The following is a 24,536-nucleotide window of genomic DNA, read 5'->3' as shown; positions in this document are numbered from 1 at the left end:
CAGAACTTTCCAGGAGCACAGGGGGTACCAGTTCTCACATGACCAATCTCAGTTGTTCCTGTGCTACGATGTGAATCCAGCCTCAAACACCAGACCCCTGAGATCTCAGACGGATGGAATCCAACATGCTCTTGCAGATGAGGGAGATATGTGACATTCCTACACGGCAGCCTTCCACACAGCACGTCTGTGTGGGAACAGGGTTCAGCATTGAATTCCCCGGGGTGTTCTGCAGTGTCCATATCGGCTGCCTTTGTGATTTATGGTATAGCAGACATCTTCACCTTTCCCAGAATTTCTGCCAAAGATTTCTTGGCAGTGCATAGTGCGGTAAGTGCAGTTCCCATGATAGCAGCCTCCCTCTTCAGTGCATGGGGTTCCATCTTGCATATGGAAGTCATCAGGGTATGCCAAGGACACCCCACGTCAGGACTCTGGAAGATCACATATATTTTGGATTGGTCTGCTGAGTGTCCCAGCATCGGAATAGATGCAGTTTGTACAGCATTTGTCTGTATTACATTTGCTTCCAGGGATTAAGTTACAATCACTTTTATAGCAGGGATTGCTGTAGCACTGCTTGAAGGAGCCACAGTCTCACTACTTACGTGGGTCCGCTAAGTAGTTACCAAAATGATTGTTGGTCAGGATTTTATTTCAATGCACATTTCGGTGTGGAACATACACTTGCCTGTTCCACAATTCATTATGTGCTGCATATGAATGAAGGAATAGTTACGGAAAGCTTCTGTTATACCAGGGAATCGGGTATAATGCAGTTGGACCTTTTTTGGCAAGCATATTCATCAGTGTAAACCCAGAAAGCAATATTTCTTGCAATCTTATGTGTTGCTCTGACAACAATAATTAATGTCTGCATAAATAAGCTAGTATAATGGCATATTACCATTCATAGATGGCATATAGAATATACAACTGGAATGAAATTAAGTTCATGGGATACATCTGAAATCACAATTAAGGATGAATGTGGTTTAATAATTTAAAAATTATTTGATGCATAATATCGGGGGGGGGAGGAGAAGGACTTTCATGCAACACATATTTACCCATGTTTATGGATCTCTCTCATTAAAAATGATCATGAAGCCAATATAGTCACTGACATCAATACCATGAAGCATTGAGTCAATTAAGCTAACTAGCCTTATTAGGAATTGGGCACTTTTTGACACCTGGTTGAACACACTATACATTGTTTTGAAACTGAGAACAAGTCCTTTCAAAATTCCGTGATGGGATGAATACAACCTCTTAGAGATCCTGGGGACTGCACTGGCATTTGCTTGAGGAACAGGGGTTCCCTATCCTCCTTATATCCCAGGTTATAAGTAGGTCTCTTTGCCCTTTTGTCTGCCACTATTTGAGAAACAACATGTTCAAACTTTGGTAATCGCTGAGGGGTCTGATTTCATAGGCAAGATCATCCAACTTCATGATACCTTCAAGACCCACATAATACATGTCCATGGTGACCATGGAAAGAGGAATCTCTTCCAAGTAGCCGAGGTAGTAACAGTCTTGAGGCATGGAGGCATCAGCAGATGTCTGGGCCAAAAGAGTTTCTTGTGCCACATGTGGATACTGTGTCTCTTGTCCCCAAAACACAGGCTATAGGACAGCCAGCCAGGCAGCTGAATGCTCTTGCTGTGGTGCAGCTTCTTCTTGGGAATTATCACCTCAGAGGAGATGTAGCACCTGAGGGATGGCCTTGAGAACCCTGGAGATGAGCCAGCACTGCCCATAGTGCAAACAGCAAGAGGGGTGCCCTCCGGGTGACTTGGCCCTCTTCCAGCCTCATGCCCCTGCTCAGGGACATCTGCCAGTGAGAATAGATAAATGGAGGATCCTCAGGAAAGCCAGGTCTAGATCATCTGACAGAACAGAGGGCTGCTCCAGAACCCTGCACCTGGCTGCCACCTGTGGGCTTAGGTATAAGTCCCGGGGTGTGGCATTGGATGACCCTGCTCATCAGTTCAGCTGGGGTGGATATGGGAGAGGCAGGTGGGCCATGGTCAACAGTGCTCACATGGACATGGGTAGGGACTTGGATCCAGATACATGGCTCTATTCAACACATTCCATCTTTCCTCCAGCTACTTGGATATGGGATATGCAATTATAACACCCTGAACTTCTCTACCAATTCCATGTCCTGTGGTACTGCTGAGTCACTTTCTAAGGATGACTACTTTTCCTCATTATGGAGACCACTGCTTCCTACTTCCTTGTGATGTGGAGGTAAACATTTTCAATTTTACCTTTATAGGTGATGAAAAAAAAAACGCTTTGTAGTTTTATGTGTCTTATTCTGATTGGCTATTAGTTTGCAAGCCATTTGATCCTTTTGGTTATTGCTTTTAGGCTTCTTCTGTGTTTACAGTGGAAAACATTTCCCAGTATTCCATGTAATGATTGGTGAAGTACACGTTGTATTTTATTTTATTTATTTATTTATTTTTTAATATATGAAATTTATTGTCAAATTTGTTTCCATACAACACCCAGTGCTCATCCCAAAAGGTGCCCTCCTCAATACCCATCACCCACCCTCCCCTCCCTCCCACCCCCCATCAACCCTCAGTTTGTTCTCAGTTTTTAACAGTCTCTTATGCTTTGGCTCTCTCCCACTCTAACCTCTTTTTTTTTCCTTCCCCTCCCCCATGGGTTTCTGTTAAGTTTCTCAGGATCCACATAAGAATGAAACCATATGGTATCTGTCTTTCTCTGTATGGCTTATTTCACTTAGCATCACACTCTCCAGTTCCATCCATGTTGCTACAAAAGGCCATATTTCATTCTTTCTCATTGCCATGTAGTATTCCATTGTGTATATAAACCACAATTTCTTTATCCATTCATCAGTTGATGGACATTTAGGCTCTTTCCATAGTTTGGCTATTGTTGAGAGTGCTGCTGTAAACATTGGGGTAAAAGTGCCCCTATGCATCAGTACTCCTGTATCCCTTGGGTAAATTCCTAGCAGTGCTATTGCTGGGTCATAGGGTAGGTCTATTTTTAATTTTCTGAGGAACCTCCACACTGCTTTCCAGAGCGGCTGCACCAACTTGCATTCCCACCAACAGTGCAAGAGGGTTCCCGTTTCTCCACATCCTCTCCAGCATCTATAGTCTCCTGATTTGTTCATTTTGGCCACTCTGACTGGCGTGAGGTGGTATCTGAGTGTGGTTTTGATTTGTATTTCCCTGATAAGGAGCGACGTTGAACATCTTTTCATGCGCTTGTTGGCCATCCGGATGTCTTCTTTAGAGAAGTGTCTATTCATGTTTTCTGCCCATTTCTTCACTGGGTTCTTTGTGTCCGATATGTCATTTGCGAATATATTTTCCCATTCCGTTGGTTGCCTTTTAGTTTTGTTGGTTGTTTCCTTTGCTGTGCAGAAGCTTTTTATCTTCATAAGGTCCCAGTAATTCATTTTTGCTTGTAATTCCCTTGCCTTTGGGGATGTGTCGAGTAAGAGATTGCTACGGCTGAGGTCAGAGAGGTCTTTTCCTGCTTTCTCCTCTAAGGTTTTGATGGTTTCCTGTCTCACATTCAGGTCCTTTATCCATTTTGAGTTTATTTTTGTGAATGGGGTGAGAAAGTGGTCTAGTTTCAACCTTCTGCATGTTGCTGTCCAGTTCTCCCAGCACCATTTGTTAAAGAGACTGTTTTTTTTTCCATTGGATGTTCTTTCCTGCTTTGTCAAAGATGAGTTGGCCATACGTTTGTGGGTCTAGTTCTGGGGTTTCTATTCTATTCCATTGGTCTATGTGTCTGTTTTTATGCCAATACCATGCTGTCTTGATGATTACAGCTTTGTAGTAGAGGCTAAAGTCTGGGATTGTGATGCCTCCTGCTTTGGTCTTCTTCTTCAAAATTACTTTGGCTATTCGGGGCCTTTTGTGGTTCCATACGAATTTTAGGATTGCTTGTTCTAGTTTCGAGAAGAATGCTGGTGCAATTTTGATTGGGATTGCATTGAATGTGTAGATAGCTTTGGGTAGTATTGACATTTTGGCAATATTTATTCTTCCAATCCATGAGCAGGGAATGTCTTTCCATTTCTTTATATCTTCTTCAATTACCTTCATAAGCTTTCTATAGTTTTCAGCATACAGATCTTTTACACCTTTGGTTAGATTTATTCCTAGGTATTTTACGCTTCTTGGTGCAATTGTGAATGGGATCAGTTTCTTTACTTGTCTTTCTGTTGCTTCATTATTAGTGTATAATAATGCAACTGACTTCCGTACATTGATTTTCTATCCTGCAACTTTGCTGAATTCATGTATCAGTTCTAGCAGACTTTTGGTGGAGTCTATCGGATTTTCCATGTATAATATGTCATCTGCAAAAAGCGAAAGCTTGACTTCATCTTTGCCAATTTTGATGCCTTTGACTTCCTTTTGTTGTCTGATTGCTGATGCTAGAACTTCCAACACTATGTTAAACAACGGCGGTGAGAGTGTGCATCCCTGTCGTGTTCCTGATCTCAGGGGAAAAGCTCTGTTTTTCCCCATTGAGGATGATGTTAGCTGTGGGCTTTTCATAAATGCATTTTATGATGTTTAAGTATGTTCCTTTTATCCCGACTTTCTCAAGGCTTTTTTACTAAGAAAGGGTGCTGAATTTTGTCAAAGGCCTTTTCTGCATCGATTGACAGGATCATATGGTTCTTATCTTTTCTTTTATTAATGTGATGTATCACGTTGATTGATTTGCGAATGTTGAACCAGCCCTGCATCCCAGGAATGAATCCCACTTGATCATGGTGAATAATTCTTTTTATATGCTGTTGAAATCGATTTCCTAGTATCTTATTGAGAATTTTTGCATCCATATTCATCAGGGATATTGGCCTGTAGTTCTCTTTTTTTACTGGGTTTCTGTCTGGTTTAGGAATCAAAGTAATACTGGCTTCATATAATGAGTCTGGAAGTTTTCCTTCCCTTTCTATTTCTTGGAATAGCTTGAGAAGGATAGGTATTATCTCTGCTTTAAACGTCCGGTAGAACTCCCCTGGGAAGCCATCTCGTCCTGGACTCTTATTTGTTGGGAGATTTTTGATAACCGAGTCAATTTCTTCGCTGGTTATGGGTCTGTTCAAGCCTTCTATTTCCTCTTGATTGAGTTTTTGGAAGAGTGTGGGTGTTTAGGAATTTGTCCATTTCTTCCAGGTTGTCCAATTTGTTGGTATATAATTTTTCATAGTATTCCCTGGTAATTGTTTGTATCTCTGAGGGATTGGTTGTAATAATTCCATTTTCATTCATGATTTTATCTATTTCAGTCATCTCCCTTTTCTTTTTGAGAAGCCTGGCTAGAGGTTTATCAATTTTGTTTACTTTTTCAAAAAGACAACTCTTGGTTTGGTTAATCTGCTCTACAGTTTTTTAGATTCTATATTGTTTATTTATGCTCTGATCTTTATTATTTCTCTTCTTCTGCTGGGTTTAGGCTGCCTTTGCTGTTCTGCTTCTATTTCCTTTAGGTGTGCTGTTCAATTTTGTATTTGGGATTTTTCTTGTTTCTTGAGATAGGCCTGGATTGCAATGTATTTTCCTCTCAGGACTACCTTCGATGCATCCCAAAGCGTTTGGATTGTTGTATTTTCATTTTTGTTTGTTTCCATATATTTTTAAATTTCTTCTCTAATTGCCTGGTTGACCCATTCATTCTTTAGTAGGGTGTTCTTTAACCTCCAAGCCTTTGGAGGTTTTCCAGACTTTTTCCTGTGATTGATTTCAAGCTTCATAGATTTGTGTTCTGAAAGTATGCATGGTATAATTTCAATTCTTGTATACTTATGAAGGGCTGTTTTGTGACCCAGTATATGATCTATCTTGGAGAATGTTCCATGTGCACTTGAGAAGAAAGTATATTCTGTTGCTTTGGGATGCAGAGTTCTAAATATATCTGTCAAGTCCATCTGATCCAATGTATCATTCAGGGCCCTTGTTTCTTTATTGACTGTGTGTCTAGATGATCTATTCATTTCTGTAAGTGGAGTGTTAAAGTCCCCTGCAATTACCACATTCTTATCAATAAGGTTGCTTATGTTTATGAGTAATTGTTTTATATATTGGGGGGCTCCGGTATTCGGCACATAGACATTTATAATTGTTAGCTCTTCCTGATGGATAGACCTTGTAATTATTATATAATGCCCTTCTTCGTCTCTTGTTACAGCATTTAATTTAAAGTCTAGTTTGTCTGATATAAGTATGGCTACTCCAGCTTTCTTTTGGCTTCCAGTAGCATGATAAATAGTTCTCCATCCCCTCACTCTCAATCTGAAGGTGTCCTCAGGTCTAAAATGAGTCTCTTGTAGACAGCAAATAGATGGGTATTGTTTATTTATCCATTCTGATACCCTATGTCTTTTGGTTGGAGCATTTAATCCATTTACATTCAGTGTTATTATAGAAAGATACGGGTTTAGCGTCATTCTGATGTCTGTATGTTTTATGCTTGTAGCGATATCTCTGGTACTTTGTCTCACAGGATCCCCCTTAGGATCTCTTGTAGGGCTGGTTTAGTGGTGACAAATTCATTCCGTTTTTGTTTGTTTGGGAAGACCTTTATCTCTCCTATTCTAAATGACAGACTTGCTGGATAAAGGATTCTCGGCTGCATATTTTTCCTGTTCAACACATTGAAGATCTTGTGCCAATCCTTTCTGGCCTGCCAAGTTTCAAAAGAGAGATCAGTCACGAGTCTTATAGGTCTCCCTTTATATGTTAGGGCACGTTTATCCCTTGATGCTTTCAGAATTTTTTCTTTATCCTTGTATTTTGCCAGTTTCACTATGATATGTCTTGCAGAGGATCGATTCAAGTTACATCTGAAGGGAGTTCTCTGTGCCTCTTGGATTTCAATGCCTTTTTCCTTCCCCAGTTCGGTGACGTTCTCAGCTATTATTTCTTCAAGTATACCTTCAGCACCTTTCCCTCTCTCTTCCTTCTCTGGGATACCAATTATGCGTATATTCTTTTTTCTTTTTAGTGTATCACTTAGTTCTCTAATTTTCCCCTCATACTCCTGGATTTTTTTATCTCTCTTTTTCTCAGCTTCCTCTTTTTCCATAATTTTGTCTTCTAGTACACCTATTCTCTCCTCTGCCTCTTCAATCCGAGCCGTGGTCATTTCCATTTTATTTTGCATCTCGTTTAAAGCGTTTTTCAGCTCCTCCTGACTGTTCCTTAGTCCCTTTATCTCTGTAGCAAGAGATTCTCTGCTGTCCTCTATCCTGTTTTCAAGCCCAGTGATTAATTTTATGACTATTATTCTAAATTCACTTTCTGTTATATTATTTAAATCCTTTATGATCAGTTCATTAGCTGTTGTTATTTCCTGGAGATTCTTCTGAGGGGAATTCTTCTGTTTGGTCATTTTGGATAGTCCCTGGAGTGGAACGGACCTGCAGGGCACCTCCCCTGTGCTGTGGTGTATAACTGGAGTTGGTGGGCAGAACCACAGTCAGACCTGATGTCTGCCCCCAGCCCACCGCTGGGGCCACAGTCAGACTGGTGTGTGCCTTCTCTTCCCCTCTCCTAGGGGTGGGATTCACTGTGGGGTGGCGTGGCCCATCTGGGCTACTTGCACACTGCCAGGCTTGTGGTGCTGGGGATCTGGCATATTAGCTGGGGTGGGTAGGCAAGGTGCATGGGGGCAGGAGGGGCAGGCTTAGCCCGCTTCTCCTTAGGTGATCCACTTCAGGAGGGGCCCTGTGGCAGTAGGAGGGAGTCCCTTTGGGATTTTGTCTGGGGCATGGGTGAGGGAGATGGCACTGGCGAGCGCCTTTGTTCCCCGCCAAGCTGAGCTCTGTCGTCCCGGGACTCAGCAACTCTCCCTCCCTTTGTCCTCCAGTGTTCCTGCTTTCCGAGCAGAGCTGTTAACTTATGAACTCCCAGATGCTAAGTCGCTCTTTCTGTCAGAACACACTCCGTCTGGCCCCTCTGCTTTTGCAAGCCAGACTCGGGGGCTCTGCTTGGCCCGCAGGCTGCCTCTCCACCCCGGCTCCCTCCTGCCAGTCCGTGCAGCCTGCACCGCCTCTCCGCCCTTCCTACCCTCTTCTGTGGGCCTCTCGTCTGCGCTTGGCTCCGGAGACTCCATTCTGCTAGTCTTCTGGTGGTTTTCTGGGTTAGTTAGGCAGGTGTAGGTGGAATCTGAGTGATCAGCAGGACACGCGGTGAGCCCAGCATCTTCCTACGTTGCCATCTTCCTTGAACCTCTCCCAGAAGCTTTTTATCTTCATGAGGTCCCAATAGTTCATTTTTGCTTTTAATTCTCTTGCTTTTGGAGATGTGTCAAGTAAGAAATTGCTGCGGCTGAGGTCAGAGAGGTTTTTTTCTTGCTTTCTCCTCTAGGGTTTTGATGGTTTCCTGTCTCACATTCTTGTCCTTCATCCATTATGAGTGTATCTTTGTGAATGGTGTAAGAAAGTGGTCTAGTTTCCTTCTTCTACATGTTTCTGTCCTGTTCTCCCACCACCACTTATTAAAGAGACTGTCCTTTTTCCATCGGATATTCTTTCCTGCTTTGTCAAAGATTAGTTGGCCATACATTTGTGGGTCCAGTATTGGAGTCTGTATTCTATTCCATTTGTCTATGTGTCGGTTTTTGTGCCAGTACCATGCTGTCTTGATGATTACAGCTTTGTAGTAGAGGCTAAAGTCTGGGATTGTGATGTGTTCAGCTTTGGTTTTCTTCTTCAATATTACTTTGGTTATTCGGGGTCTTTTGTGATTCTATACAAATTTCAGGAATGATTGTTCTAGCTTGGAGAAGAATGCTGGTGCAAATTTGATTGGGATTGCATTGAATGTGTAGATAGCTTTGGGTATTATTGACATTTTATTTTATTTTTTTTAAATTTTTTTCAACGTTTTTAATTTATTTTTGGGACAGAGAGAGACAGAGCATGAACGGGGGAGGGGCAGAGAGAGAGGGAGACACAGAATCGGAAGCAGGCTCCAGGCTCCGAGCCATCAGCCCAGAGCCTGACGCGGGGCTCGAACTCACGGACCGCGAGATCGTGACCTGGCTGAAGTCGGACGCTTAACCGACTGCGCCACCCAGGCGCCCCAACATTTTAACAATATTTATTCTTCCAATCTATGAGCACAGAATGTGTTTCCATTTATTTTTATCTTTTTCAACTTTCTATAGTTTTCAGCATACAGATCTTTTACATCTTTTGATAGGTTTATTCCTAGGTATTTTATGATTCTTGGTGCAATTGTGAATGGGATCAGTTTCTTTACTTGTCTTTCTGTTTCTTAATTATTAGTGTATAAAGATTCAGCTGACTTCTGTACATTAATTTTGTATCCTCTGACTTTGCTGAAATCATGTATCAATTCTAGCAGACTTTTGGTGGAGTCTATCGGGTTGTCCATGTGTAGTATTATGTCATCTGAAAAAAAGTGAAAGCTTGACTTCATCTTTGTCAATTTTGATGCCTTTGATTTCCTTTTGTTGTCTGATTGCTGATGCTAGAACTTCCAACACTATGTTAAACAACAGCGGTGAGAGTGGACATCCCTATCATGTTCCTAATATTAGGGGTAAAGCTCTGTTTTTCCCCATTTACAATGATATTAGCTGTTGGTTTTTCATAAGTGGCTTTCATAATGTTTAAGTATATTCCTTCTGTCCTGAATTTCTTGAGGGTTTTTATTAAGAAAGGATGCTGAATTTTGTCAAATGTTTTTTTCTGCATCAATTGACAGCATCATATGGTTCTTATCATTTCTTTTATTAATGTGATGTATCATTTTGATGGATTTGTGAATGTTCAACCATCCCTGCAGCCCAGGAATGAATCCCACTGGATAATGGTGAATAATTATTTTCATATGCTGTTGAATTTGATTTGCTAGTATCTTGTTGAGAATTTTTGCATATTCATTAGGGATATTGGCCTTTAGTTGCCTTTTTTTTTTCCTTTTTTTTCTGCTGGGTATCTGTCTGCTTTGGGGATTAAAGTAATGTTGGCTTCATAGAATGAATCTGGAAGTTCTCCTTCCCTTTCTAGTTTTTGGAACAGCTTGAGAAGGATAGATATTGTCTGCTTTAACTGTCTGGTAGAATTCCCCAGGGAAGCCACCTGGTCCAGGACTCTTATTTGTTGGGGTATTTTTGACAACTGGTTCAATTTCTTCACTGTTTATGGATCTATTCAAATTTTCTATTTCTTCCCGTGTGAGTTTTGGACCTGTGAGGGTGCTTATGAATTTGTCCATTTCTTCTGGGTTGTCCAATTTGTTGGCATATAATTTTTTATAGTATTCCCTGATAATTGCCTGTATTTCTGAGGGATTGGTTGTAGTAATTCCATTTTCATTCATGATTTTATCTGTTTGGGTCATCTCTCTTTTCTTTTTGAGAAGTCTGGCTAGAGATTTATCAATTTTATTTATTTTTTTCAAAAATCCAACTGTTGGTTTCATTGATCTGCTCTACAGTTTTTTAAGATTCCATATTGTTTATTTCTGCTCTGATCTTTACTATTTCTCTTCTTCTTCTGGGTTTGGGGTGTCTTTGAGTTCTGATTTTATTTACTTTAGATGTGCTGTTAGATTTTGTATTGGGGATTTTTTTCTTGTTTCTTGAGATAAGCCTGGATTGCAATGCATTTCCTCTGAGGACTGCCTTTGCTGCATCCCAAAGGGTTTGGATTGTTGTGTTTTCATTTTCATTTATTGACATATATTTTAAATTTCTTCTCTAATTGCCTGGTTGACCCACTGATTGTTTAGTAGGGTGTTCTTTATGCTCCATGGTTTTAGAGCTTTTCCAGCCTTTTTCCTATGGTTGATTTCAAGTTTCATAGCATTGTGGTCTGAAAGTGTGCATGGTATGATCTCAATTCTTTTGTATTTATTTAGGGATGTATTGTGACCCAATATGTGATCTATCTTGGAGAATGTTCCATGTGCACTCAAGAAGATAGTATATTCTGTTGCTTTGGGATGCAGAGTTTTAAATATATCTGTCAAGTCCATCTGATCCAATGTATCATTCAGGGTCGTTGTTTGCTTATTGATCCTGTGTCTAGATGATCTATCCATGGTTGTAAGTGGGGTATTAAAGGTCCCTTCAATTACCACATTCTTATCAATAAAGTTGCTTATGATTATGATTAATTGTTTTATATATTTTGGGACTTCCATATTCGGTGCATAGACATTTTTCATTGTTAGCTCTTCCTGATGGATAGATCCTGTAATTATTACATAATGCCCTTATTCACCTGTTGTTACAACCTTTAATTTAAAGTCTAGTTTGTCTGATATACGTATGGCTACTCCAGCTTTCTTTTGACTTCCAGTGGCATGATAAATAGTTCTCCATCCCCTCACTTTCAATCTGAAAGTGTCCACAGGTCTAAAATGAGTCTCTTGTAGACAGAAAATAGATGGGTCTGTTGTTTATCCATTATGACACCCTATATCTTTTCATTGGAGAATTTAGTCTTTTTATATTCAGTGTTATTGTTGAAAGATATGGTTTTAGTCATTGTGATATCTGTAGGTTTCATGATTGTAGTCATGTCTCTGGTACTTTGTGGTCCTTGCAAAATTTCACTCACAGAGTCTCCCTTAGGATGACTTGTAGGGCTGGTTTAGTGGTGATGTATTCCTTCAGTTTTTGTTTGTTTGGGAAGACCTTTATGTCTCTTTCTATTCTGAATGACAGACTTGCTGGATAAAGGATTCTCGGCTGCATATTTTTTTTTCCTTTCATCATATTGAAGATTTCCTGCCATTCCTTTCTGGCCTGCCAAGTTTCAGTAGATAGGTCTGCTACTACCCTTATGTGTCTACCTTTGTATGTTAAGGCCATTTATCCCTGGATGCTTTCAGAATTTTCTCTTTATCCTTGAATTTTGCCAATTTCACTATGATATGTCATGCAGAAGATCGATTCAAGTTACGTCTGAAGGGAGTTCTCTGTGCCTCTTGGATTTCAATGCCTTTTTCCTTCCCCAGATCAGGGAAGTTCTGAACTATGATTTCTTCAAGTACACCTTCAGCACCTTTCTCTTTATCTTCCTCTTCCTGAATTCCTATTACACAGATATTGTTCCGTTTGATTGCATCACTTAGTTCTCTAATTCTCCCCTCATACTCCTGGATTTTTTTTTATCTCTCTTTTTCTCAGCTTCCTCTTTTTCCATAATTTTATCTTCTAATTCACCTATTCTCTCTTCTGCCTCTTCAATCCGAGCTGGGCCGCCTCCATTCTATTTTAAACCTCATTTAATAGCAATTTTTAGCTCTTCCTGACTATTTCTTAGTCCCTTTATCTCTGTAGCAATAGATACTCTAATGTCCTCTATACTTTTTTCAAGCCCAGTGGTTAATTTTATGACTATTATTCTAAATTCTTGTTCTGTTTTATTGCTTAAATCATTTTTGATCAATTTGTTAGCTGTCGCTACTTCCTGGAGTTTCTTTTGAGGAGAGTTCTTCTGTTTCATCATTTTGGGTAGTCCCTGGGGTGGCGCCAAACTGCAGTGCACTTCCCTGTGCTGTCTGGAGTAACTTGTGCTGGTGGGCAGAACCACAGTCAGACCAAATGTCTGTCCGCAGCCCACCATTGGTGCCACAATCAGACTGGTGTGTACCTTATCTTCCCCTCTCCCAGAGGTAGGACTCACTGTGGAGTGGTGTGTCCCCTGTCTGGGCTACTTGCACACTGCCAGGCTTGTGGTGCTGCTTTGATGGGATCTGGTGTATTATCTGGGGTGGATCCACAAGGTGTACAGGGGTAGGAGGGGAAGGATTAGCTCGCTTTGCCATCGATGGTCCCCTGCAGGAAGGGCCTGGCAGCACCAGGAGGGAGGCAGGCCCGTCAGAGGGATGGATCCACAGAAGCACAGTGTTGGGTGTTTGTGCGATGCAAGCAAGTTCAGTGATGGGAAGTGTTTCCCTTTGGGATTTTGGCTGGGGGTTGGGAGAGGGAGATGGCGCTGGCCACCGCCTTTGTTCCCCACAGAGCTGAGCTCTGTCTTCTGGGGCTCAACATCTCCTCCTCCAGGTGTACTCTCGCTCTCCCTGCTTTCAGAGAGCAGAGCTGTTGACTTTTAGCATTCCCGATGTTAAGCCCTGCTGGCTGTCAGAACTCAGAGAGTCTCGCCCCTCCACTTTTGCAAGCCAGACTTCAGGGGCTGTGCCTTGCTGGGCAGTCTGCCCCTCCACCTCCCTGGTTCCCTCTCAAACTTCTGGATAGCATGCATCTCCTCTCTACCCTTCCTACCCTCTTCTGTAGGCCTCCTGTTTGTGGTTGGCTCCAGAGAGTCCATTCTTCTAGTCTTTTGGAAGTTTTCTGGGGAATTTAGGTAGATGCGGGTGGAATCTAAGCGATCAGCAGGATAAGGTGAGCCCAGCGTCCTCCTATGCCGCCATCTTCCCCTCTCTCCCCAAATAGGAATATTTTTAATAGAAATTGAAAATAAAAATGAAGTTTTTCTCTTTATGCATTTAAGAAAAAGAAAATAAATGAAAAAGTGAAAAAAATGAAAAAGAAAGAAAAATAAAGGAAATTGTTTGAAAATTTGAAAAGGTGAATACATTGAAGTAGACTAAACTAACATGATGGAAGTAAAGTAGAATTTGAAAAAAATTATACAAAATTAAAAAATACAGTGATAAAAATTAAAGAAAGTTTTAATAAAAATTGAAAATAAAAATGAATTTTCTCTTGTATTCAAGAAAAATAAGTGAAAAAGAGGAAAAGAAAGAAGAAAAAGAACAAAGAAACTTGAATAGATGAACCTGCTAACAGATTGAAGTCGGACTGAAATTGCTTCGTTTTCCCCTAGAAGTCATCTGTGTAGCTCTTTATAGTCCTTAAACTAAGTCAGAGGTGACACATGTGTTCTTGAAGAGCAAAGCTGGCCCAGTTGGGCGGGCCTCAGTGTAACAGCTCGGCTCTCCACTAGATGGCGCTGCTAGCCTACTGGGGTGGATTGTTGCAGAGCTTTTAGGTGCCTATGCACATGCGTGGGAGCGGTGAAAATGGCGCCACCCAGCTACCCCGTCTGTTTTCCCAGATCAGCAATCACGCAACTGTCCTCTGTCATCAGCTCTCATCTACTTCCCGCTTTTTCACTCTCCATGACCAGGCCCCAGGCAATACATCTCTCCTGAGTTTTGTCTCAGATGCAACTGTTTTCCCCAGCCCCTTACTTCTGAAGGACTGCAGCTATGACCCTTTCTACTCCTCTGTGGAAGGGTCTCACTGAGCAATGACCCAACAAGCAATGGCCAAATGTCAGCTGCACCCTGGAATGCCCGTTGGAGCCTGTTGTTGCCAGTGCCCTGAGACTACAGCCAGGTGTCAGCCGCCCCAGAAAATGTTTGTGAGACAGTGTAGCAGCAGTGTTTCAGGGATTATGGAAAATCACAACATACATCTGGCACCAGGATTCACCCTTAATGACTTTGCCCCAGCACCAGCGAATGTGGTTGCCTTCTGGCGTCTGCTGGGACCAGGCGGCTTCAACAGTCTCTACCTAATGCCCTTAAAGCAGTGGCCTCCCCATGTGGCCCGAGAACCTGGACCCCACTCTGTTCTTGGGGATTCGCCCTTCCCACCAGAGCACCGTCAGGTATCAAGCTGCAGAGTTGCAGCCTTTGCACTCCCCTTGTTTACAGTCTTAATAGAATTTAAACCCTCTCCTTTCTCCTTTCTCCCTTTTTAGTTTAGTCCCTGCAGCTGTTTCCAATTTTCCACTTTCTCTCCATCTGCTTTTGGGCAGGGGTGCCTTTCCCATATTCTAACACCCTCCCCAGTCTCCATCCTCTCTCCACCCACAAAACCGGTTCCCTACCTCTGTGGCTTCTCACTCCCCAAATTCTCCTCTTGGCTCCACATACCTGGTGAATTCTGTGGTTCAGGTTGTGCAGATTGTTGTGTGAATCCTCCAATGAGTTTTCTAGCCCATTTTTTAATTAGGGTAGATGGATTTGGAATCAAATTTTATGGTCTATATATAGAAAAAAAATATGAAAGACTCCACCGACAAAAAGCTGCTTGAAATGATACATTAATTCAGTAAAGTCACAGGACACAAAGTCAACATACAGAAATTTGTTGCATTTGTATACATGAGAAAGAGAAATCAAGGAAATGATCCCATTTACAATTACACCAAAAACCATAAGATACCTAGGAATAAACCTAACTAAAGTGGTAAAAGATCTTAACTGTGAAAACTATAGAACACTGATGAAATAAATTGAAGACACAAAGAAATGGAAAAATATTCCATGCTTATATATTGGAAGAACAAAAATTGTTAAAATGTCTTTACCACCCCAAATCAACCTACAAATTCAATGAAATCCCTATCAAAATAATACCAGCATTCTTTACAGAGCTAGAACAAATAACTCTATTATTATCATGGAACCACAAAAGACCCCAAATACAAAAACAAACAAACAAAACAATAACAACAGACCCTCAAAACTAGAGGTATTACAAACCTGGATTTCAAGCAATATTACAAAGCTATAGTTATCATTGACACAAAAACAGACACATAGATCAATGGAACAGATTAGAAAACCCTGAAATGGACCCACAACCATATGATCAACTCATCTTTGACAAAACAAGAAAGAATATCCAATGGGAAAAAAAAACACAGTCCCTTTGACAAACGGTGTTGGGAAAACTGGACATGACATGCAGAAACATTTTTTCCTTCCTTAATAAAGGATCACTTTCTTATACCATACACAAATGTAAATTCAAAATGGATGAAAGGCCTAAAGTGATACAGGAAACCATCAAATCCTACAGAAGAAAACCAGCAGCAAACTCTTTGACCTTGGCCACAGAAGCTTCTTCCTACTTGTGTCTCCAAAGGCAAGGGAAAAACAAAAGAAAACTTGAACTATTGGGTTCTTGTCAAGATGAACAGCATCTGCACAATAAAGGAAACAATCAACCAAACTAAAAGGGAACCAATGAAAGGGGAGAAGATATCTGAAAATGACATATCTCATAAAGGGTTAGTATCCAAATTCTATAAAGAACTTTTCAAAGTCAACACCTAAAAAAACAATCCACTAAAGAAATGGGTAGAAGACATGAACAGTTTTCCAAAGAAGATATCCAGATATCCTACAGACACATAAAAAGAAGCTCAATATTGTTCATCATCAGGTAGATACAAATCAAAACCACACTGAAATATCACCTCACACCTGTCAAAATGGCTAAAATTAACAACACAAGAAAGAAAAGATGTTGGTGAGGATGTGGAGAAAGGGGAAACATTTTGCACTGTTGGTGGGAATGCAAACTGTTGCAGGCACTCAGGAAAACAGTGTGGAGATTCCTCAAAAAAATTAAAAATAGAACTATTCTATGATGGAGCAATTGCATTACTAGGTATTTATCCGAAGGATATCAAAATGCTGATTCAAAGGGGCACATGCACCGCAATGTTTATAGCAGTGCTATCAACAGTAGATGAAAGAGCCCAAATATCCATCAACAGATAAATGGATAAAGATATATACAATGAAATATTACTCAGCCATCAAAAAGAATGAAATATTGCCACTTGCAACAGTGTGGATGGAACTAGGTAAAATAGGTCAGTCAGAAAAAGTTAAATATCATATGATTTCACTCATATGTGGAATCTAAGAAACACAATACATGAACATAGGGGAAGGGAAATAAGATAAAAACAGAGAGGGAGGACACCAGAAGAGACTCTTAAATACATAGAACAAACTGTGGGTGGGGGAGTGGGCTAAATGGGAGATGGGCATTAAGGAAGGCACTTGTTGAGATGAGAACTGGGTGTTATGTGTACCTAATGAATCACTAAATTCTGCCCCTGAAACCAATACTATAGTGTATGTTAACAAGCTTGAACTTAAATTAGAAAATAATACAACAAAATTAAATACATAATACATATATGCATAAAACGAACTTTTGGGGCTACCTCAAAATAACAAGCTTCTGCACAGTGAAGGAAACAATGCACAAAACTAAAAAGCAACCCACAGAAGGGGAGAAGATATTTGTAAATGACATATCCTTAGGTTTAGTATTCAAAACATGTTAAGACTTTTTAATTTTTTAACATTTTTATTATTTTTGAGAGAGAGAGAGGGAGAGAGAGAGAGAGAGAGAGCATGAGCAGGGGAGGGGAAGGGGGAGAGGGAGACTCAGAATCAGAAGCAGGCCCCAGGCTGTAAGCTGTCAGCACAGATCCCAACATGGGCCTCAAACCCACCAACCATGAGATCATGACCTGAGCTGAAGTCAGAAGCTTAACAGACTAAGCCAGCCAGGTGCCCCTGTAAATGCTTTTTATAAATTATTTTCACATTATCAGTAGACAGTGTGTCAATGCAGTTCAGCATACTGCCATGTGAGAAGAAAAAATCGTGTCTTCCACTTGTGTATTGTGGTAATATCTCACTGAACATGAGACCCACCCTCTTCACAAAAATTTAATCGTGCACTACAGTATTGTTAATTACAGGTGTAATGTTGTGGAGAAGCCCTCAAGAACTTAATCATCTTGCACAACAGAAAATCATACCTCTTGAGATCTACTCCTCATTGTCCCTCCCTGCAAGCCCCTGGCAACTAGCATTGCACTCTGTTTTATTGGTATCGAAACCCAAATTCAGCTGCCTATTGATGGAAAAGGCAATGTTCAAAGTTTTAGTTTTGGTGGGAAAGTAATTTGAGCTTTGTTCAGGAGGACAGCCACCTAGAAAAATGCACTCTTCTCCAAAAGCCAACTCTGAGGTTTCTGCCTGATACAGGGGTCTTTAAAGGAGTAGAGGGTACTTAAACAAGGAGTGCCATGGTTGTTACCATCTTTTGATCATCAGCAGACTCCATGGTTCAAGCTGCCAAAGTTACCTCAACTCCCCTGTATCTCCAGCTGAGGAGGGAACCACACATGCATGGGACGAGACTGCCAGAGGTAGTAAAGAACCACAATAAGGGATTAGAAAGAAAAACCCTTGGGGTTCACACATGGTCAGCAGTAGTTTCTGTTATCACCAGCTGGCATAAGAAAAAAACATTATACAACCTTGTAGTTCACCAATCATCACATGGAATACTGGGAAATGTGTTCCTCAGTAAGCTGAGACAAAGCTTCAGAGCAAAAACCAAAAGGATCGAATGGCTTGCAAACTAATAGCCATCCAGAATAAAACATGTAAAATTACAAATCAATTTTTTGAAACACCTATAAAAGTAAAATTGACAATGTCTACCTCCACATCCCAAGGAAGTAGGAAGCAGTGTTCTCCATAATGAGGAAAAGTAGTAATCCTTAGAAAGTGACCCAGAAGTACCACAGGACATGGAATTGGTGGAGAAGTTCAGGGTGTTATAATTGCATATCCCATATCCAAGTAGCTGGAGGAAAGATGAAATGTGTTGAATAGAGCCATGTCTCTGGGTCCAAGTCCCTATGGATGTCCATGTGAGCACTCTTGAACTGGCCCACCTGCCTCTCCCATATCTACCCCAGCTGAACTGATATGCAGTGTCACCCAAGGTCACACACTGTGACTGTTACCTAACCCCACAGGTGGACCCCAGGAGTAGGGTGCTGGTTTCCCGGCACAGCCCTACGTTTTGTCAGATGGTCTAGACCTGGCCTTGCTGAGGATCCTCCATTTATCCATTCTCACTGGCAGATGTCCCTGAGCAGGGGCATGAGGCTGGCAAAGGGCCAGGTCACCCTGAATGTGTCCCTCTTGCTTTTTGCACTCTGGGAAGTGCTGGCTTCTGTCCAGGGTTCTCAAAGTCGTCCCTCATGGCGCTACATCTCTTCTGAGGTGGTAATTCCCAAGAAGGAGCTGCTCCATGACGAGGGCATTCAGATGCCTGGTTGCCTGTCCTATAGCCTGCGTTTTAGAGGCAAAGGCACGTTATCTACCTGAGGAGCAAGAAACTGTTTTGGCCCAGAAACCTGCTGATGATGACTCAGGATGATCAGGGAGCCTTGCAGATGGACTACCCTTCATCCCTACAGACTGTTACTACCTCAGCTACCTGGAGGAGATTCCTCTTTCCATGTTCACCATGGACACATGCTATGGGGGCCTTGAAGGTATCATGAATTTGGATGACCTTTCTATGAAATCAGACCCTCAGCAATTCCCAACGGTTTGAACACGTTGTTTCTCAGATAGTGGCAGACACCAATGCAATGGGACCTACTTATAACCTGGAATATAAGGAAGATAGGGACCCCCTGTTCTCTCAAGCAATTTTCAGTGCAGCCCCCCAGGATCTCTAGTAAGTTGTATTCATCCCATCACGGAATTTTGAAAGGACTTGTTCTCAGTTCCAAAACAATATATAGTATGGTCAACAACGTGCAAAATGTGCCCAATTCCTGATAAAGCTAGTTAGCTTAATTGACTTAGTGTTTCATGGAATTTATATAAGTTACTATATTGGTTTCATGATAACTTATAGTAAGAGAGATCCAGCTAACTTGGGCAATTATGTATTGCATCAGAGTCCTTTTTTTCGATATTATGAATCAAAGTATTTTCAAATTCTTAAACCACATTCAACTTAATTGCGATTTGAGATGGATCCCATGAAGTTAATTTCAGCCCAGTTGTATATTCCATATGCTATCCACAAAGCTACATCATGATGGGTTATTTAGGCAGACATTATTTACTCTTGTCTGTCATAGCAACACATCAGATTGCAAGAAATACTGATTTGTGGCTTGACACTGATGAATGTGCTTGCCAAAAAAGGCCCAACTGCATTAGGACCTGATTCCCTGGTATAACTGAAGCTTTCAGTAACTGTTCCTTCCTTCATATGCAGCACATATGAATGGCGGATTAGGCAAGTGCATGTTCAACACCGAAGTGGTATATTTAAATAAAAGCCTGACCCACTATCATCGTGGAAACTACATAGCAGATCCAGGCAAGCAATAGGACTGTGGCTCCTTCAAGTGGTGCTACAGCAATCTCTGCTGTACAAGTGATTGCATCTTAACCCCCGGAAACAAATATAATACAGGCAGATGCTGTACATACTGCACCTATTCCGATGCTGGGACACTCTGCAGACCAATCCAAAATATATGTGATCTTCCAGAGTCCTGATGTGGGGTGTCCTTGGCATGCCCTGTTGATTTCTATAAGCAAGATGGAACCCTATGTATTGAAGAGGGCTGCTGCTATCATGAAAATTGCACTGGCCACACTATGCATTGCCAAGAAATCGTTGGCAAAAATGCTGTGAAAGGTGAAGATATCTGCTATATCATAAATCAAAAAAGCAGCCAATATGGACACTGCAGAAGACCCTGGGGAATTCAACACTGAGCCCCGTTCCCACACAGATGTGCCATGTGGAAGGCTGCAGTGTAGTAATGTCACACATCTCCCTCAGCTGCAAGAGCATGTTGGATTCCATCCATCTGAGATCTCAGGGTTGTGGTGTTTGGGGCTGGATTCACATCATAGCACAGGAACAATCAAGATTGGTCATGTGAGAACTAGTACTTCCTGTGCTCCTGGAAAGTTCTGTCAGGATACCTACAGCACTGGCAGTGTGGCTAAGCTGAATTATGACTTTATCCTGGAGAAATGCAGTCACAGAGGGATGTGCAACAATAACAGGAACTGCCATTGCCACGTAGGCTAGCATCCTCCATGGTGCACTGGACGAGGCACTGGTGGGAGCACAGACTGTGGACCCCTCCAAGAAGAATGCAGTCAGACAGGCAAATTCATGGATCCGTTGTATATCTCAGAGTGGTTTTTGGTCACATTTATGCCATAATATCTGCATTCCTTGTGGCATCACCACAAATGTCAGAACTATCAACACTGAGAAAATTAAGGAAGTGATTGTTGGTGAAGGCAATCCATAATTCAGCCTCCAGACCGCTGGACAGCTATAGGCAATACATCTGGCTTATCTGTGAAAATACAGTAATGAGGCCACACAGCTGACATCCACATCTCTGGGCGTCTGCATGAGACACAGGGGTCCCCAGCATATCATGGCTCTGACACCAGGTCTCTGATGGGTCATTGACCAGCACTCTGAAATGAAACTTGAAAAATGCATGGCTGTGTCCTATATATATTTTTGTAAGCCTGTAAGTGCCCAAACTGAGCCCAAGACTATGTGCAGAGTACCCGAGTCAGCAGCTGTGTCTTGAGCTTAGGTGTCTGGTCCCAGAAATAATACAAGTTGCCACAAGCTACTTTATGGACAAATTCATGAGTTTTCTCCAGAACTGTGCTCTTGCACACTGAGCTTTCTCTCATTCTCCAGGTAATCTCTCCTTCCCTGGTCCCTATGTGGGTTCAAGGTGATGGAGGGCTACCACCCACCTATACTGTCTGTCCCACACTGGGGTGTCTGTGGGCCGTGAGGGAAGGTAACATAATTTTGATCCCACCCAGTGAAAGCTGTGTTACCCTGGAGAGCAAATTTCCAAATGTGGGAGACTGAGACCATGAAGCTGAAAGGAGCACCCAATGAAATGAATCAGAAAGGTAGGCACAAGTGCCTATGGATTACTCTGGCATCCAGAGGAAACCCAGTGAATGTGAATCCCTGCTCCCTTTCTTTTGCCTACTTTTCAGTGAGTTTAACCTTAGATAGGGATCTGCCTAGGATTCCCACTTTGCTTTTCCAAGTGCCTTCTAGAATAACCACACAGAGGTGAGCCTGTGAAAAGTTAGGGAATTCAGCCCTATCCACTCCCAAGCAATCAAGTACTTGCTACCCTGTTTTCTATGTCCTGATCACTGGGAATGTGGGGTGGAGACCTGCCTTCCCTGGGTCCTTGTGCCCCCTTGCTTCTGAGCTCTGTAAGTCATAAATACTGTGCCTCCACTTCCTTTGTTGGGGGTGTACTGAAATCCCAACTTTAGTCAGAAGGGCCACGTGTATCTCATGTACCCAGGGTGGGAGTTCAATGCCTAGGGAGCCACCTATCAAAGCCCTGTGATTGGCACTTGCCTCTTCCTTTAGCAGGTCAGAATCTACATGTTCTTTTTTTTTTAATTTGTTTAACGTTTTTATTTATTTTTGAGACAGAGAGAGACAGAGCATGAACGGGGGAGGGACAGAGAGAGAGGGAGACACAGAATCAGAAGCAGGCTCCAGGCTCTGAGCCATCAGCCCAGAGCCCGACGCGGGGCTCGAACTCACGGACCGTGAGATCGTGACCTGAGCTGAAGTCAGACGCTCAACCGACTGAGCCACCCAGGCGCCCCAAGAATCTACATGTTCTTAATTCAGTCCCCAAGGATGGGATTGGGAGCCTAGCTGGTGCTCCCCTACAATGCCTTACAGATAAGAATGGCTCACTCATTATTCACCCTCAACTCTCAGATGCTGTGGGAAGGAGCTGGTGCTTCTGATGATCTGTAGCTTTGCTTTGGAATGACGCCAGGTGTTGCCAGAAACCCCCACCCTAAATTATCAATGCCATAAAAGGTGACACTCCCTACAGAGACCAATAAGCAGGCAAAAGTCTGGGGTCCAGGGGTATGCATTTCCTATTCATCTCCAAATGAGATATTGCTGGACAACAAGTAACTCTGTGTTCCTAGATTAGTGTTAAAGAAGACGCCAGCTGCTGGGTGCACTGTGGTGCAGCCAACACTGTGGTGTTGTGCTTGGTTAGCTAGCAACAGAGACAACTCCACCAGAAGCATCATGGTATCCTGGGTAGAGGTCATGGCCAAGGCAAGATCCCCCTAGTGGCTGCAATCCTCGTTGCTGTCGCCAATGGCTCCCCACTTGTAGGTGTTGAGTGGCACACCCCACTTTGGGAGGCCACAGCTTACGATCCTGCGAAGAGGTAACTTCTATCCCAAGTCTTCCCTGTCACGATCCACTGCACCAACATATCAAAGGACCAACGTGAGAGACAGAAATGTTCATAGGTACTATACCATCATGGAAATGCAAGGTTTCCTGGAATCATTTGTCCATAGGGAGGGAGACAAGGACATTGATTGGCTCTTGTGGGTCTTCTTAATTGGTTCCAAGCTGTTGCTTACAGCACTTGACATGCTGCAGTTGGCTGGATTGGACCAAGACCCTCAAATTCATCATTCACTGAAAAACTCAACGTATCAATGGCCTGTTTTCTTAAAGACACCCTAGAGAAGCTTCAAGACATTTCACTGTATCAAAAGGCCATGACAAGCACACTAAGGCATGGTGCAGGAGACACAGAACAAATAAAAAGGGGAAGGCTCTGAGGAAGAGGTTCCCCAGGCTCCCAGAACCCACAAAAGTAGGAAGAAAGAAGCTCTGACTTCTGTGACTTGGATTTTTATGGTATGACAGCACAGGCCCATTGGGAGAGAACAAGCCCAGGTGAAGCAAGCCTACCCTTAGGTACAATTGGGACAATTCGATGGGTGTTTTGGGTTTTTTTGTGTTTTTTTTTTTTTTTTTGTTTTTTTTTGCCTTGCATCATGCTCCCAAGATCACTTGACCACTTCCACCCTGGTGGAGAGGCCCTTGACAACAGAATTTAAAGAGTTCTTCATGAAGAACCACTCTAAGTTTGTGCCATTGCAATTTATATAAATACCAGATTCAGTATAGCAGGCATTAGCATGGATGCCATAGTCAGATGTGACAAGGGGAATTTTCATGAAGCCCAAGACTTATTTGCTGCAAATGCTGATAGGCTCACCATCTCCACAGACAAGATCCCAGAGGAGGGTCCCAACAGGTTATGAGGATTGGGGACTCTTATCCTTGCTTAGACTCTTGCTCTAATCAAGGAGTGGCACTTCAACCCAGCTCTCTTGCTCTGGAGATGACTCCCACACTTCTCTTTATGGGAAGCTCTGAAAACAGGGGTCCCTGATGACTTAATCTCAGGACAGCCTGAGCACAAGTCAGAAACTTTTGCTCAGGCACTTTGGGATCTTCAAGAGACTGCTGGCCCTACCCTTCAGGTGGGTGCCATCACCTCTCTGGACATGACAGCCCTGGTGGGAGGATCTCAGTTCTGAGTGGGTGGGGAGATGCCAAGGACCCTGCCTAGTGACATGGAGGTTCCTGGAGCATGTCCTTCCTCTGGGGACAACTGTCTGTATACTTCTTTAGCTACCCCCTAGGACACATACATAGACAACACTTTATTTCTCTCATTGACCCTAGAGCCAAGTTACTGTTCTTCCCAGGAACCTCTTCAAGTATAAACGTGGTGCCCTCTAGCTTATGAAGTATAACAGGAGAGATAGTAGAAGGCTCTCCTCTTCCCTTTGATGTCACTGTTGGAACAACCGTTACTGAAACTCTTTTAGCGACGGGCCCCTTTGACCCTACCCTTTTTTGTTAAAGGTGTGGATGCCAACATGTGCCATCAAGGCCAGTGGGAACAAACCCAGTGCCTGACATTCTTGGTGGGAGCTACATATCAGGAGCCTGTAGGGCTGCAAATCACACCCCCCACACCCAATTAAGACAGTATATAT

The 24,536-nt window shown here is 42.4% G+C and overlaps 1 protein-coding gene and 2 pseudogenes across 1 annotated transcript in view; 1 reads left to right on the top strand and 2 right to left on the bottom strand.

Moving 5' to 3' along the window:
* The window catches only part of LOC125909078 (disintegrin and metalloproteinase domain-containing protein 21-like), a 2,448-nt pseudogene extending 540 nt beyond the window's left edge, over window positions 1-1,908 (bottom strand).
* Window positions 1-24,536, bottom strand: part of LOC125909081 (disintegrin and metalloproteinase domain-containing protein 21-like) — an 88,913-nt gene that overhangs the window by 15,814 nt on the left and 48,563 nt on the right. The window lies entirely within an intron of this gene.
* Window positions 18,624-21,100, top strand: LOC125909080 (disintegrin and metalloproteinase domain-containing protein 21-like; annotated as a pseudogene).

Source organism: Panthera uncia, assembly GCF_023721935.1.
Source record: "Panthera uncia isolate 11264 chromosome B3 unlocalized genomic scaffold, Puncia_PCG_1.0 HiC_scaffold_1, whole genome shotgun sequence".
Taxonomy (NCBI): Eukaryota; Metazoa; Chordata; class Mammalia; order Carnivora; family Felidae; genus Panthera; species Panthera uncia.
The sequence above is the reverse complement of the archived record's forward strand: the minus strand, read 5'-3'. Positions and strand labels throughout refer to the sequence as shown.